Below are 15,770 nucleotides of genomic sequence, written 5' to 3'. Positions count from 1 at the left end.
CAAGAGGATTTCTTCATGCCCCTTTTGGGCAAAACTTTCTACCTCCCACCACTACGAAGCAATCACTATCTAGTTTTATGACAGGCACATGGGAACAGCTTTTGCAAAACAATCTTTATCTTCTCTAAGGAACAAAAACCAGGCTTCTATTCTTTTATTTTATTTAGCATCTATGTCTCTTGTCTCTCTGACTGTTGGTTTTTCTAGGGTCCTGTTCTTGTGCCCCGAAAAGCATTAGAAAACAAGTCATCATTTCAAACTTTGAGATACCTTGGGTTCTGAGTGAATAATAAACATCTTTATGACAAAAGGGTTCCTCATAAAATTGAACCCTCCCAACATAGGTGATTGTCAATTATGGCAAGACTGAACCTTAGAGCAGGAGGAATCATTTTATGGGAGCCAGATTGCTCCTGTCAGTGATGATAATAATAATGATTTCTTCAGCAACATGAAACCATCTTTCAGGACCACAACATAGATCATGATCAATCATGTTGCACCTTAATTGACACTCAGATTGCTTAGTAATTCAAACATTAATACATGCCTAAGTTCATCCTCTCTTTAAATCTAAAACCCATGTCAATGTCGTAAAGACAGACTCAGTGTATGATCTCTTTATATTTCCCAATATGGTCTCATTGAGCAACTCTCTATTTCTCTGTTCTCACCATTACCTAGGTTCTTAATAGGTCCATTAATGACCAGAGATGGTCAAGTATAACTAGTTGAAACAAGTGTGGCCTACCCTTTCCCCTTAAAACTCTATGCCTATACAAAGTTTGTCTTTATTACTTAACTTTGCAATAATGAAACATTCAGCATTGTGTGTCTGTTTTCTTCCTTTATTTCAGTATTAAGTTTTTCAAATACATTAATTTAGGAGTAATTCTCTGTTATGTTTTGCTTGTTTGAATATTTGTTCACTATTATAAAATATACTGTATTTTCTTATCAGTTTTATTAGTGATGGACATCTGGATTCTTACAAGCTTTAGTACAAATAAAGCTGCTCTACATGTAAATTATTTTATTTTTGGCACATACAAAAAAATGGAACTTCCGTCAATACCTGATGCTTTTCAAGTACTTAACTACACTAGAAAGCTTTTGGATGTAAGGTATGTCCATGGGTGTTTCAAAAATTGCTGGGCCTGACTGCATGCCACAAGAACAATAGTTGCCAGTTATTCATTCTAACTGATACAGGGCAGTAGCACAAGCACAAGCAAGTGCTTGCAAACTCAATGAGTAAGTGAAATTGAACCAGACAACCTGTCAGCCGACCAAAAGCACAGTAACTAATGACGCGGGCTCCTAGCCAATCACAACACACCAGCAGTGACCGCCAGTTTTAAAAGGACCAACCAGTAACGTTACTGCAATAGCTTCACTTTCCTAACCCCCGACATTTTACAATAAAGAGCTTATGTACTGGAATTTCTCAGAGTCTGTGTTGTTGCTTCTGTATCTTTTCTCCCCCTCCCCCCAGTAAACAGAAATCACACAACAGGCAGTAGCAACAGGCCAGCAGAAACTATACTGTCAGGTAATGGAGAAAATGTTTGACTGCCATGTTGCTATAATTTATTACTTGGTAGTAATAGTCCTATGCAGATGATTGTTTTTGTCTCAAAATTGAATCTTTATGTGAAAAAATTATATATACATATATAAAGAGTTTGTATATTTTATGTGACCCTTATGATCAGACAATATGAGAAAAAAACAATCTTTTTGGTTTATAATTTGAGACTGATGATATAATATGGAGTCCTTATATCCCAAAGTAAGCAAGTTCTTTATTTAGCATTTGACAATTCTTAAATCTAAATATGATATAGTTCCTTTTTACTTTTTTATGAAGCAGCCAAATCTGGTTTGTCACTTCCAGTCACATTATTGTAGCTAAAGCAACAAACAAAATAAAGTTTCTACTAATCTATAGATTTGTGGAGTATATAGCCCAATTCCTTAAAGATGGATAAAAGTAGTACTCCTCAAATTAAAAGTTGAGAAGTTGTGGGCTAAAGGAGGAAGAATTTGCATTGTAGCCATGCAGATAAATATCTATTACTTGAGCATTCTGACCAAGAATAAATCAATTTGTTTTGATGTTAAATGTTAGATGGTTTAGATGGAATTGGGCATCTCCAACTTGGATCGATTGGTGGAAACCAGACACAGGTGTCTAAAGAAGAGATTTGTCATACAGAAGGAAGATGTTTGACCAGAGTTCCAGGATCAGCGCCACGTTTGGGAATGTTCCAAGGTGACTGACACCAGATAAGTGCACATCTGGTGAATTCCTCTTTAAAGTAGTCATGTAGTAGGGAATCAGGCCCTTGGAAAAAAAATAGGTACGTAGGTAAATGTTTTATAAGCCCTCTCAGGTTTTATGTGGATTTAGTTGACAACGTTGAAGCACCAATTGTTGCAAGGAGAGGCTGCTTGTTCTTTCCAGCTGCTAGGCTAGCTTAGCCCCAAAATAATCACATAAAAACTGTATTAATTAAATCACTGCTTGGCGCATTAGTTCTAAACTTTATTGGCTAACTCTCACCTCTTGATTTAACCCATTTCTATTCATCTGTATATGGCCAAATGGCAGTGGCTTACCAGGAAAGATTCAGTGTGTCTGACTCTGGTGGCTCCGTGGCGTCTCTCTCTAACTCAGCTTTTTTCCTCTCAGCATTTCGCTTAATTTTCCCCACCTACCTAAGTTCTGCCCTATCAAGGCCCCAAAACAGTTTCTTTATTAACCAATGAAAACAACACAAAGACAGTAAGACCTCCTACACCAGGTGAAAGCATACATTTTTCTGTGAAAATAAGGGGGATGATGGGAATGTTACAAAAAAGTGTAGAAAACAAAAAAAGGCAGAAATGGGTAGTCAGCTGACTCGTTTTCATTATTCTTTCAGTGCTAGAGATGCCTGGCTTATGGCCATCAGGAGCTGGGGAGGCCTTGTCGTATAGTCAGGAAATTCGCATTTAAAATTGGATAGAAGAGTAAAAAGTAGAGAAGTTAAATATATAATCAAAAATTAGTAGCTGAAGATGGAGTTACAAGATAAATTAACATGGAAATTTGTATTTAGCATTTAAGCATTTCCAAAGTAGTATATTTTAATTCAATGAAGTTTGGAAAAGCTAATTCATTTTCAAAATGTAATTTATGTCAGACAAGTATTTTAGATAAAATACTTAAGGTAACAAATATAAGATTTATAAACTTGAATTAATGGCATTTGAGCTGACAGATGGCTCAACAATTGAATATTTAGTGCTTCCCATAGGACCAGGGTTTGGCTTCCAACATGTAAGTGGCAGGTTAAGATAGCCTGTAACTACTGTTACAGGAGATTGGACGCCCTCTTCTGACCTCACTGGCTTCTTGGTGCACATATGCACATAAACACATGCAAATTCATGCACATACACATATGTTTTTGAAAAAACTCTTTAAATTAATGACACTAAAAGTAACCAACGTGAAGTTTTTGTATATATTTTAGAATTTATTTGTTCTTCCATGTACCATGCTAGATAAATATATGTTAATCTCGATAACGTCTTTAGAAACCTGTAATTTTTATACCCTCAGTCCGTTGGAACAATTTCTATTAGATATACATAAATATCTTTATAGTCTTATATTGTTCTGTTTTGTGATTATGTTTTGCATGTGTTCTATGTTTTTATTGACAAGCATTGAAATATCAAGATTGTAGTCAGAGTATTGCCATGTAGATGAACGATCTTCACAGAAACAGCAGATTATAAAATGTTGGTAGTGCTCGAGTGTTTTCCAAAGGTGGAAGCTTGCCATGTCTTTATGTCGTTGGCTCTATAATCTTTATCTAATCCTACATCCAAATCCATAAAAGCAAATTGCTAATACATATAATTGCAAGAAACCAAGCAGCAACATCTATTCAAAATTTCCAGAACTACTAGACTCCACCCTCAGGAACATGAAACTAGTGTTCTGTTTGTCTGAATAATGTTCTGTCTTTTGCTCTTTGTCTAGAATAAATAAATTTGGTGTCCTCAGAACTTTAAAGCTTGGTTATTTACAAAGGATTTTAGCTTGGCCTAGTTCCCTATATCTAAGCTTCATGCTGTGTTAGGGATAATGCCAACACTTGTATGTCGATATTGAGGAAGCTCTGTAGATTAGAATTTGTCTTCTCATGAGGGAAGCATGGGGAAATTCATGTTCCAGGTAGGGGCATGAAGCAGAAGATGAATAAGCTGGATTCATAGCCTTACACAAACAGTGAATATAAAGTGCATGAATTATGGGTAGTATAGCTGTTAACAGGCCTTTATTAAATGGTTATTTTGTTTTAATTAACACAATATTTTCATAAAGGGGTGTGTGTATGTATTTAGGTTTGATAATGGTAAGATGTTTTTCCTGGATTGAATTAAATTATTTTGGTTATTTGTTCAAAGTTTCTTTGAACAAAAGTATCTGGTTGTATTCCAGTGCTGAAAGATACTTCCAGGTGATCACAGAAATCCTACCCATGGGGAACTGGTAGTATGAGTGACGCTCCCGGGATTTGCATGGATACCAGTCTCTACATCCTGAAGTGGCTTTATACAGGTGTTTAAGAAGGGTAAAATCTTTTTCATAATTATTATTGCATATACAGTGTTCTGCTTGCGCGTATGCCTGCAGGCCAGAAAGGGTCACCAGGTCTCATCATAGATGGTAATGAGCTGCCGAGTGGTGGCTGGGAATAGAACTCAGGAACCTCTCAACCTCTGAGTCATCTCTCCAGCCCAAGAAGGATAAGGTTAAAGAAAACAAAAAGGAGGGACAGTCAAAGTTATTCCATTGAGTAGAGAAAAACGAAGATGTACCACAGATGTCAGTCTGTATTTAGGTCTGCCTCTGTGTTTTTGTATATTGTCTAAATGTTTTGAAATGTTTGTGAGGCATGCAATTTTGATTATTCACTATGAAGCATTTTGATTGTTCTTTAAGACTAAGGATGACTGCCAGAGCCATGATGATCTATCTGAGTGCTACATCCAGAGCCATAATGTCCTCCGTGCCAGAGTTGCTGCTGAGAGCCATGTCTACATTCATGGACATGCTGCAGCAGGGAGGTCTGTGTTCATATCTGGGGCCTGTGTCACCACAGGGGGTCCTAGCAACCATGCATGATGAAATCAGAGGACCATGCTGAGCTGACTCTGTTGCACACTGGAAAGTGCAGCAAGAGAACTGGCTGTGACCCTAATGGGAGAGCTGCCCTCCCAAACACTCACTCTAGGTCAACTGACCCTGATTGCACGGCTGTAGAAGAGCTGACTCCACCCATCCCCTGAGGGGAGTAGCCCTAGTGGTCCAGACTAACCAGCTCAGCTGTCCTCCCAAACACTCACTCTAGGTCAACTGACCCTGATTGCATGGGTGTAGAAGAGCTGGCTCCTCCCATCCCGAGTGGAGTAGCCCTAGTGGTCCAGACTAACCAGCTCAGCTGCCACCTAGGCCCATATCCAGGCTCTTAGGCTGGCCCACCTTAATGTCTACTCCGTCTATATCCTACTGGAGTTCGTGAAGGGACCGGTTACATGGAACCTAACTGCAGGATCTACATACGTCTTGTGGTAACTGTGGAGTATGGCAGTAGAGTTTCAATGATGATCCAGTAATGATGGTATAGCAGACCGATGATTCATTGCAATGAACGTTTGCAAGTAAAGCTGATTAGTCAAAATGATGCACTGTGTGATACACTACAGCCCTCAATCCTCAGTGCCACTGAGATGAATGGAGTGGTGGTGGAGAGGCTGTAAAGATGGAGGATCAAAGGGTGTTTGTTTTGGTTTGGTTTGGTTTTAGTGTTGCTTTCTTTGTTTTAATATTCTTTTGAATATTTTGAGGAGGACATTGCGAGAGTGAGGGACCCATATTGGAAGACTGAGAGATAAGTGAAATTGAGGTACATGTTGTTAAATTCCCAAAGAATCAGGAAAGAAAACATGTTTTGTTTTAAAAAACAAAACTCCGCATGAACAGTTGAATGTGTACTACAGCTGCATAGACTTCAAAAATCATCAAATTCAAAATTTTAAGACAAACGAATTTTTCTTCAAAAAAATCCATTTCTGAATAAAAACTGACAGGACAGTTCCTGGAATTCTTTTAAGTTATGAATCAATAGCCACAGAACATTGTGACTAAAGCTTCTAATATTCCAATCCTTTTGGATTAACATTGATGCCTAATATAGAGTTAGATGTAAATTAGTAAGATAAGATTTGATTTTATTTTTATCCCTAAGGTAAAATATTACTAAATAATGAAAAAGTATGAACTTAAAGTCATATTACAACCTTGATAAAATGAAATGTTGATTTTTTTCCAATTATACTCTAATTTTGTCTCATGATAAAATAAGAGACTTGACATTCTCACCACAGATGCCAAATACCAAGGGGGGATATGTGCTATTTGATCTTCTATTTTCCTCTGACAATCTGCTCCAGATTCTTTATCATTCTTTTCTTTATTGTCAAATGAAAACCACAAAAAATATTGTGCTGAGGATAACGAGATATCTGATATACAGAGAACTTTGTAAGAACATGTTTATAAAACAGTTTAAATTAAATTCGAGTGATATTTTATAGGTACCTAGGTTAAAAACTGTTCAACATCGCCATCATTAAAAGGACATAAATTATTTAAAAACCACTGTCATAGTTATTGTCAAAATATACAAGCATTTAAAATTATAGGTGAAGATTATCCAGGGAAAAATGATTCACAAATAGTCACCTGTATACACCATTAAGAGTCTTTCTTACATAATGTTTGGGAAAAAAATTCTGCAACTAGCTCAAAAATTGGCAGGTTATTCAGAATTTGCCACATTTTACTAAGTTGTCTTATGCCTTTCTGGATGACCTTCTTGTCTGACACTTCCAAGTCAGATGAAGTCATGAAAGGATATGGGAAATTAAAACGTAGAATATTACCAAATGTTTTTTCTATAAGTATGTCTATTTTCAGGAATCTAATGCCCCATGGCTAATGGCAGTTAGTAAGAGAACTATTGAACCTGTTCAGTTTCTGAAGTCTCCACTGTTGTTAAAATATAAAGAAACATGCTTTCCCATATGAATATTTCTGAAAGACCTGGAAGCAGAGTAAAGAAAAGAATTTGTAGTTATAAGGCCCAGAACTGAAAACTGATTTCAAATTTACAATGAAAATTGGTCTTTTCTCATGTCTTTGGTATATCATTGACAAGTTATTTATAAATAAAAGTAGCATTTACTTTCAAAATCATAGTAGTGATTTTTATCTAATGCCTACTCAAATAGAAAGACATTTTCCTAAGTCAAAAAGTTCCACAGGCAGCTGTGTTTCATGTCCTTAATATTTCATCATTTTAAGATTGTAAGAGTTCTCTTATTCTACTACTTCAAGTAACTTCCAAATTGACCTAAGGGGTTCGTCTAGAGTTAGCCATTTGTAAACTTCTCACAATAGACCAAAGAATTTTTGCAGGGCTTGGTTATGATGTTTAACATTTGGATTTTTCTTTAATGAACAATGGTGTCATGGCTGCAAGATACGCCAGAGTGGCACAAAGCTCACAGAAATAGCCAACCACTATCTTATTTGACTAAAGGTCCACTTAATGAGATAGAAACTATATCTAACAATTCTTAGGTAACCAAGGATCTGAGGTTAGATAGACCATGAACCTAGGATTTAAAAATTAAGCAGTAGAATAAAATAACTCCATATGGTATTTTGCTAAATTCATAGATCAGTGCTTTCTCCATCCACCATCAGAGGTGCTTCATCCTGCACCAGATGTGAATAAAATCAGAGATCCACAGCCACACATCTTTCAGTAAGAGAGAGACCTTGAAACACTTAGCCATTTAGAGGACGTTTCCATCAAGTCCCTTCCCTCATGTCAGAGGGAAACCTGAAGAAAAGAAGGCAGAGTGTAAGAGACAGGGGGATGGAAGACATCAGGAAAACAAGACCCTTTAAATCAGCATGAAAAATGCTTATATGAACTCATAGAGATCGAGGCAACATTTACAGAGTCTACATGTGATTGGGATTCCCCTCTGTATGCTATAAATATGTTTTATAACCATTGGTTAATGAAGAAACTGCTTCAGCCTATAGGAAGGCAAAATATAGCCAGTATGGAAGGGATATAGAGAGAGAGTAGGCAGAGTCAGGGAGACACCACGTAGCTGCCAAAAAAGAAAGATGCCTGCTATACCCTTACTAGTAAATCACAGCCTCATGTCAATATATAGATTAATAGAAATGGGTTAATTTAAGATATAAAAGCTAGCTAGAAAGATGCCTAAGCTATTGGCCTAACTATGTTGCAATTGATATAGTTTTTGTGTGATTATTTGTGCCTGAGCAGTCAAGAAACAAGTGCGCAGTCTCCACACACATACATGGGTCTGCAAATACATTAGGGCTTCTTGGCTAGTGTTTTAACAGGATTCTTAATTTTTGTTTCTTCTCTTAAACTCTTTTCCTTTTGTCTAATTCCAATGCATTGGTTTTTGTTTTATCTTATTATATTTTATTATTTTCCTTGAAAAATCTGTTCTTTTCTAAGGAGAAATAGAAAGAGAGTGGATCCAGGTGGGAGGAGATATAGGGATGAAGAGGAAAGGGTGGAGGGAGGGGAGACTGTCACTAGGTTACTATATGAGAAAAAAATCTATTTTTAAAAAAGAAATATATGAAATCTTTTTTAAAAGTTTATCTTTCTCATTGTAATATATATATATATATATATATATATATATATATATATATATATATATATGTTTGTGTTTTGTGTGTATACATGAGCGGTAAGCCTGGAGTTTTAGGCAATTATAAGCCCTGAATTGGATTCTCTGCAAGAACAATATGCACACATAACTGCTAAACCATCTCTCCAGCTCCTAGATACTTTTGTTTCTTTACATAAATATTAGTAGCAAACTGTTATGAAATAATATCTGTACTTTTTGGTCTAATAATTTATCTACCTTCAAAATTGATTTAGTTGAATCATAGCTAAATTACGTCCTTACCAACACAATGAACATAACATTTGGAGTAGTGTGTGTAAAAAGGATATTTTTACAAGTAACAGAAATACAACACCACCGCTCCCCGCTCCCCTCTCCCAGCTCCATACTCCAGCATATGTCTTCAGCAGAAGACTTCTGTTTGACCAAAGACTAAATCATATCTAAGTACCCAACCAGACACCTCCCACTGTCCACTGATACTCTTTAAAGCCTATCCAACAACTCTAGATTACACCTTTTCTCCTCTGTATTCCAGTCTACAACCTTAGCAGAAAACATCTGTGGTCCTGGAGGCCAAGATCTAACAGGAATTTCAGAGAACAACCAGGTACCCAGAAGTGATTGTGGTACTTGGAACCACAGAAGCAACATTGGCACCCAGATCTCCAGATTCCTTGGAGGCTCCCAAAACCTCAGTAAAGACACCCCACTGGACCTGAAGATTCCTAGTCACCAGAACCAGGGAGGAAACAGAAACCAAAGAACAAACCACCAATTCAACAAATACAAATGTAAAAAGCAACATCTAGACCTATAATCGTTCCAAACCCAGATACTGAACACCAGTGTAAGAACACAATCAACAACAGAATGGAAATATGGTTAACAACAGAGCCCAGCTATCCATGTCAGCAAGACCTGAACATTCCAACACAGCTGAAACACAAGAAAATGACCTTAAAGCTAAATTTATGATAATAGAATCCTTAAAAAGGAAACCCAGAAAAATCCCTTAAAGAAACTGAGGGAAAAATAAACAAAAAATTGGAGGAAATTAAATAAATTCATTAAAGAAAGCAAAGCAAAAAAAAAAAACCCAAACCAAACAAACGAACAAAAACCAGGTGATATCAAACGGGAAACTCCTTCATTGTTGGTGGGAGTATCAACACTTTGGAAATCAACATGGCAGTTCCCTAGGAATCTTGGACTCAAACTACCTTACGACCGAGCTATACCAGTATTAGGTATATACTCAAAAGACACTCTGCCATACCACAAACACACCTGTACAACTGCATTCATAGCAGCTTTATTTGTAAGAGCCAGAAACTGGAAACAATCAATATGTCCATCAACCAAAGAATGGATGAAGAAGATGCAGTACATTTACACAATGGAGTATTACTCAGCCATTAAAAACACTGACATCATGAAATTTTCTGGAAAATGGATTGAACTAGAGAAGATCACCCTGAGTGAGGTAACACAGGCTCAGAAAGACAAACAGGGTGGATATATTTATACTAAAGTATAACCATGCTGCAATCCAAGGACCTGCAGTAAAGAGAAAATAGAATAGACATCATGGGTGGTTGAAGGAGAGAAGTCTTGATGAGGAGGGTGGTATGGGAACCAGAGGAAACAGTATAGGAAAGGAACAGGCAGGGGTGGATAGAGGGAGAAAGCACTGGAAAGACAACTGAAATCAGGGGGTGTCTCTGTGATAAGAGAGAAACTCAGTGCAATGGAAATTCCCAGGGATCTATGAGGATGACCCTAGAGTGAGATAACCCAGACACAGAAAGACAATTATCACATGTACTCACTCATAAGTGGTTTATAAACATAAAGCAAAGAAAAACAGGCTCACGAAATCATAATCCCAGAGAACCTAGACAACAATGAGGACCCTAAAAAAGACATACATAGATCTAATCTACATGGGAAGTAGGAAAAGACAAGATCTTCTGAGTAAATTGGGAACATGGGAACCTTGGGAGAGGGTTAAAGGGAAGGGGAGAGGATGAGAGGGGGCAGAGAAAAATGTAGAACTCATTAAAAACCAATTAAAATGAAGACTCCTAGCAATTTGAAATATGGAGCCTGAACTGACTATATCCCATAAAGAAGCAAGACTTAGAGTGGAGTGATTGGGAGCCATTCCAGCCACATAACCTTTGACCTACAATTTTCCTCCCTATAAGATATGCTGGGGTTAAGGTGATGAAGAAATTGTGGGAATGGCCAGGCAATGACAGATCCAGCCTGAGACTTATAACATAAGAGGAAGCCCACTCTTGAGACTTTCTTGAGAACCAGAACCCAGAGGCTCTTCAGTCTACAGATCTAGGATAGAGCCTACCATAACTAACAAAAATAAAAATAGCGAGCGAAATGATTCCTAATGATATTCTGCTGTTCTCATATATTGTTGCTTAGCCTAACTGCCATCAGAGAGGTTTCACGTACTGCAACTTGATATACCACGGCTAGCTGATACACAAGGGAGGCCTGCTCATTTCTGAAGAGAAAAGTGGATAATGGAGCAGAGTCAAGAGAAGGTTGTGGGGGTGATCTAGGAGAAGAGGAAAGAAGGAGGGAAAACTGTGATTAGGCTGTGAAAAAATTTAATTGATTAATTAAAAATTTTAAAAAAAGTAATGCAGCATTAAGTTTTACTCTATTATCTACAACATGATTCCATTTTGTGATAGGTTCCTTTTTTTTTGATTTTCAACAGTACCATGGTCATTACAAATGTCCATAAATCTGTGTTTATCAAAGAACAACAACATCAAAACACACGCACAAGATTGCTGTGGGAATGCTTTGAACCCTGTAAAATGTGTCACTCATATTGGTTTAATAGAAAAGTTTTTCACCTATTATCTCAGATTTTTTTATTAATTAGCTCTTACAACTGAAATTAACCCACAATTCCTATCTGTGATTAGCCCTGTGGCCTGGTAGCTTTTCTCAGTGCGGCATTTTCAATTTGCTTTATCTGCATCTGGATGGTGCTTCAGATTGACTCTTTCAGAATTCTCCTAGTCTGGCCACCCCACCTATAAGTTCATCTATACTTCCAGCCTGGCTACTCGGTTTTAAAGTCAAGCAGATGGGCCAGAAAGATGGGAAAGTAAATAAGGACACCTTCTGCCAAGCATAAAGGCCTGAGATCTCTCCCCAGAATCCACACAGTAGAGAACCAACTTTCATTAAGTTTTCCACTAACCTCCACCCAGGTACTGTGATACAAGGGCCCATCCACAATAAATACAAACACGCATGCATGTGTACATGCATACCTACCTATACCTACCTATATGCATCCATACATAGTATATACATGCATACATATATACATGCATACATACACACATGTAGAATGGGGCCATTTGGTGTTTGAGAAGGATCAAGCTATGGTGTCAGAACCATGACTTCTTCAAGGAAACATAGAACCAAAATGGATTGTACTATGTTCACAACTTAGTACATATATTTATAACTTAGTACATATGTTCATAACTCAGGCCTCAGGGAACATCCTCAATGACCAAAATATCATCAAAGGGCAATAGCTTCTAACCTTCTTCTCTCGTTTAAAACAGCTATTGAATGGCTGGACTTACACAGCAAATAGAGAAGATAGCTTCTCATTGACTACCGTGAGTCTACATATGGTAGCAGGGTCACCCACAACAGCTGTTTTTAATTCAAATGATCTGGCCAAGCAAATCAAAGAGGTAGATCTGTCTCTAAAAGCCTCTTTAGTTTTGTTTCATGGGGAGCCTGAGAATTGATAGCTCTAGCAAGAAGAAAAGATCCAGAGGTAAGTAAGACATCACCCATACAATGTCACATAAAAGCGGACATTTACTCAAAGAACTACAGCATGCTGCTTAAGGCTGAATGCCTGGAACCAGATCTTCAGCATGTAAGATGCTTTAGTTGGCCCCTCCATCCCTAGGCCACAAGGACTGCATCTGGGTCAGGCTGTGTGACTGGTAGCTGTAGGATTCCCTGAGCCTCTGCTTGGGCCTTGATTGGTAAATTGATGCATTGCCTCGCTAGGAATTAACCACAACATTCTTGAATGCCGAAGGGATGATCTTGGAATTACTAGAGATTCTTTACTAGGCTCTGCATTGAGAGTTATTTCTGATTTGCTTGCATTGTTTGAAATGGAGAGTGTATTTAGTACACTGCAATGTAGCCATACAAGAAAGGGAGAAAGCTTTGCACCACTGTTCCCCCTCACTATTGGACAGCACCACTGGGGCATTGGTGTTTAAAATCTAAAATCTAGATAGATAGATAGATAGATAGATAGATAGATAGATAGATAGATAGATAGATAGATAGATAGATAGATAGGATAGACAGACAGACAGACAGATGAATGTCAAAATGTGCTTTGAAATAGTTTGGGTTTTGATTTACTATTTTAACAATATTATTTAGTATGTTAAGAAACAGGAAATGAAAAATGAAACTGGTCATTATTATTATAATTGAACATTCTTAAAGAGAAATTCAAACATCGAATATAGTGTGATTATTTGATAAATGCTAAGCTTTTCCATAATATTTAAAGCTGCCAGCATATATTATTGTTCAGGGTAGTATAAAAGTTAATTTCACTTGTTAGGAATTTTTCCAGACCCTTGTTTTTATTCCCTTTTATAGCATTTCTACATAATGATAGTCTTTCCACTTTTTTGAGCTAGTAAATATACTATGAGGTAAAAGTAATTGGCTTTGTTCATGTCTTTAGAAAACTCTTTGTATTCTTCAATGTTTAAGGATTTCTTAGTTTCATTTATACTTATAATTTATATAAGAAAAAATCCAGCAAAAGTAAAACAATGCATTCTTTAGAAAGACACTGTGAAGACTCTGCTAGGGCCTATGACCTGTAGTGAAGGGTCCTTAGTCAGGTTTACAGTGCCAGCATTGAATTCTATACTGTTGAGTGAACCTTAAATCCAAGCAAACAGATGCTGCCTATCGGGTTCTGTACCACTATGGCTCGAGTGAGCTCATCTTTTCAGGAGTTATTATAGCTGTTTGCACAACTAACAGCTGGGTGATATTGCTGATGCATTTTCTTCCCCAGCAGTCTTCCTATAACAGGAGGCGTTTCACGGATGGCCAAGAGGGGAACTTTTCCAAATCAGTGCTCACTTTATTTCCCCAAGCCCTGTGAACAAAACACGTGGCACTTTCAACAATCGTTTCTAGTCCTTGTGTTCTGGGGGACAACCAAGTGCAATAGCAATAGCCTGTATTGTTTGAGGATCTCCTTGATCAATAACCTGAACGTAGGTATCACATGTCTGGAACTGGATTTATCAATTCGTTGCTATAGTAGCAAATTCCTCTCTAAATATTTATGCTCTCATATCTCATTAGAGAAGCATCTTTTTGCAGAATAAAAAGAGAACCACACACGATAAAAGTGATTGAATTGCTAAGCTTGAATAATATATATATATATATATGTATATATACATATATATCACACACATATGTATATACATATATGTGTGTGTGTGTGTGTGTGTCCCTTTCTCCAAGACTCTAAGACTGAGAGAAATCATGAAAAAGAGAATGGATAGATCATTAAGAGCCAGAAGTAAGGTAGGATTGCTATAGATAGTGTCATCTAGACATGTCAGAAGTTTGTGCTTGTGAACTATAAACAGTTATGGTTGCCAAAACAAGGCCTACACAAGATCAGTCTAATAAATACACCAGCAAGGATGAGTTGGACTAGAAGTCCCTAGACCTCCTTGAGAAGATGCAGGCAGGTGATGGCTGGTAGGGAAAGGAAATCACTTTTCTTTAGGAGTGAGATCCTGGTAAGAGGCACATGCTATAGTACATGCTACTGTAGTTATGTAGTACATGCTAGAGTTTCACACACACACACATACACATACACACACACACACACACACACTGTAAAATAAGTCATCTGAATTTAGAAGGGAGATATAAGGAAAAAAATCTTGAAGTAGTTGGAGTAAGGAAGGAAGCTTAGATTTTTATCAAATAAAATTGTATCCATGTATAAAAAATAAAATAATGGAAAATGAGGAAAAGAAAGGTAATACACACAATATTTACACACTATTATCATTGTGAACATATCCATATAACCTCCCTGAATGTATTCACTCATTCATTGAAAACAACTTCAGGCCTGTGGCTTCTTATTGTTCAGACCAAACATAGCAACATTAAATTTTACAATTGGAAAAGGGTTTTGAGATTCACCACAACATCTTCTGCTCAATGGAGAAATCTCAGTGCAGAGATAAAATTATTATCACATTTAGGTGATGTCAACTTGATCTCTCAGGATTTAATCACTGAAATGTTTCCCCTCCAAAATAATGCTTTTGGTTCTTCTGATCACTACTAATATGACAGCTTCTTTCAGGCCAGTCAAATGTGTCAGAATACAATTCTACACATTAAAATAGCATAATTTCTAGCCATTTTACTTAACTAATGTTTGAATACCTATTATACAAGTACTCTTTTTTATCTACATGCAGTTCAGAGGACAAATAGTCAGGTCCCCTGTTAATATGGGATAATATTCTACAGTAGTACAAAGCAATGCAGAATACTTGGCAGTGACATTTAAGGGTTTGATATTGAGAAGTCGTTGCTACTTCACTGGTGAGGTCATGTCATGGCAGCTCAAAATTCAGATAAGGTGAAGGCACAACAGTTACTACATTTTCTCTTGAGCACAGGGAGTTGATCTTAAGCAGAAGTTGAAGGAAGACTGACAGTGCTTGTATTTCTAATCCAGAGCTGAGAGTTCTTGATTCAAAGAGATAATTTGCTTAATACTGGGATCTTAGCCACTACCTATACATCAATATAAAGGATGAGATCACTTTTATTTTTTCTCTATGACTAGTATCAGT

Source organism: Microtus pennsylvanicus, chromosome 22 (assembly GCF_037038515.1).
Source record: "Microtus pennsylvanicus isolate mMicPen1 chromosome 22, mMicPen1.hap1, whole genome shotgun sequence".
Lineage (NCBI taxonomy): Eukaryota > Metazoa > Chordata > Mammalia > Rodentia > Cricetidae > Microtus > Microtus pennsylvanicus.
Note: the sequence above shows the minus strand (reverse complement) of the source record.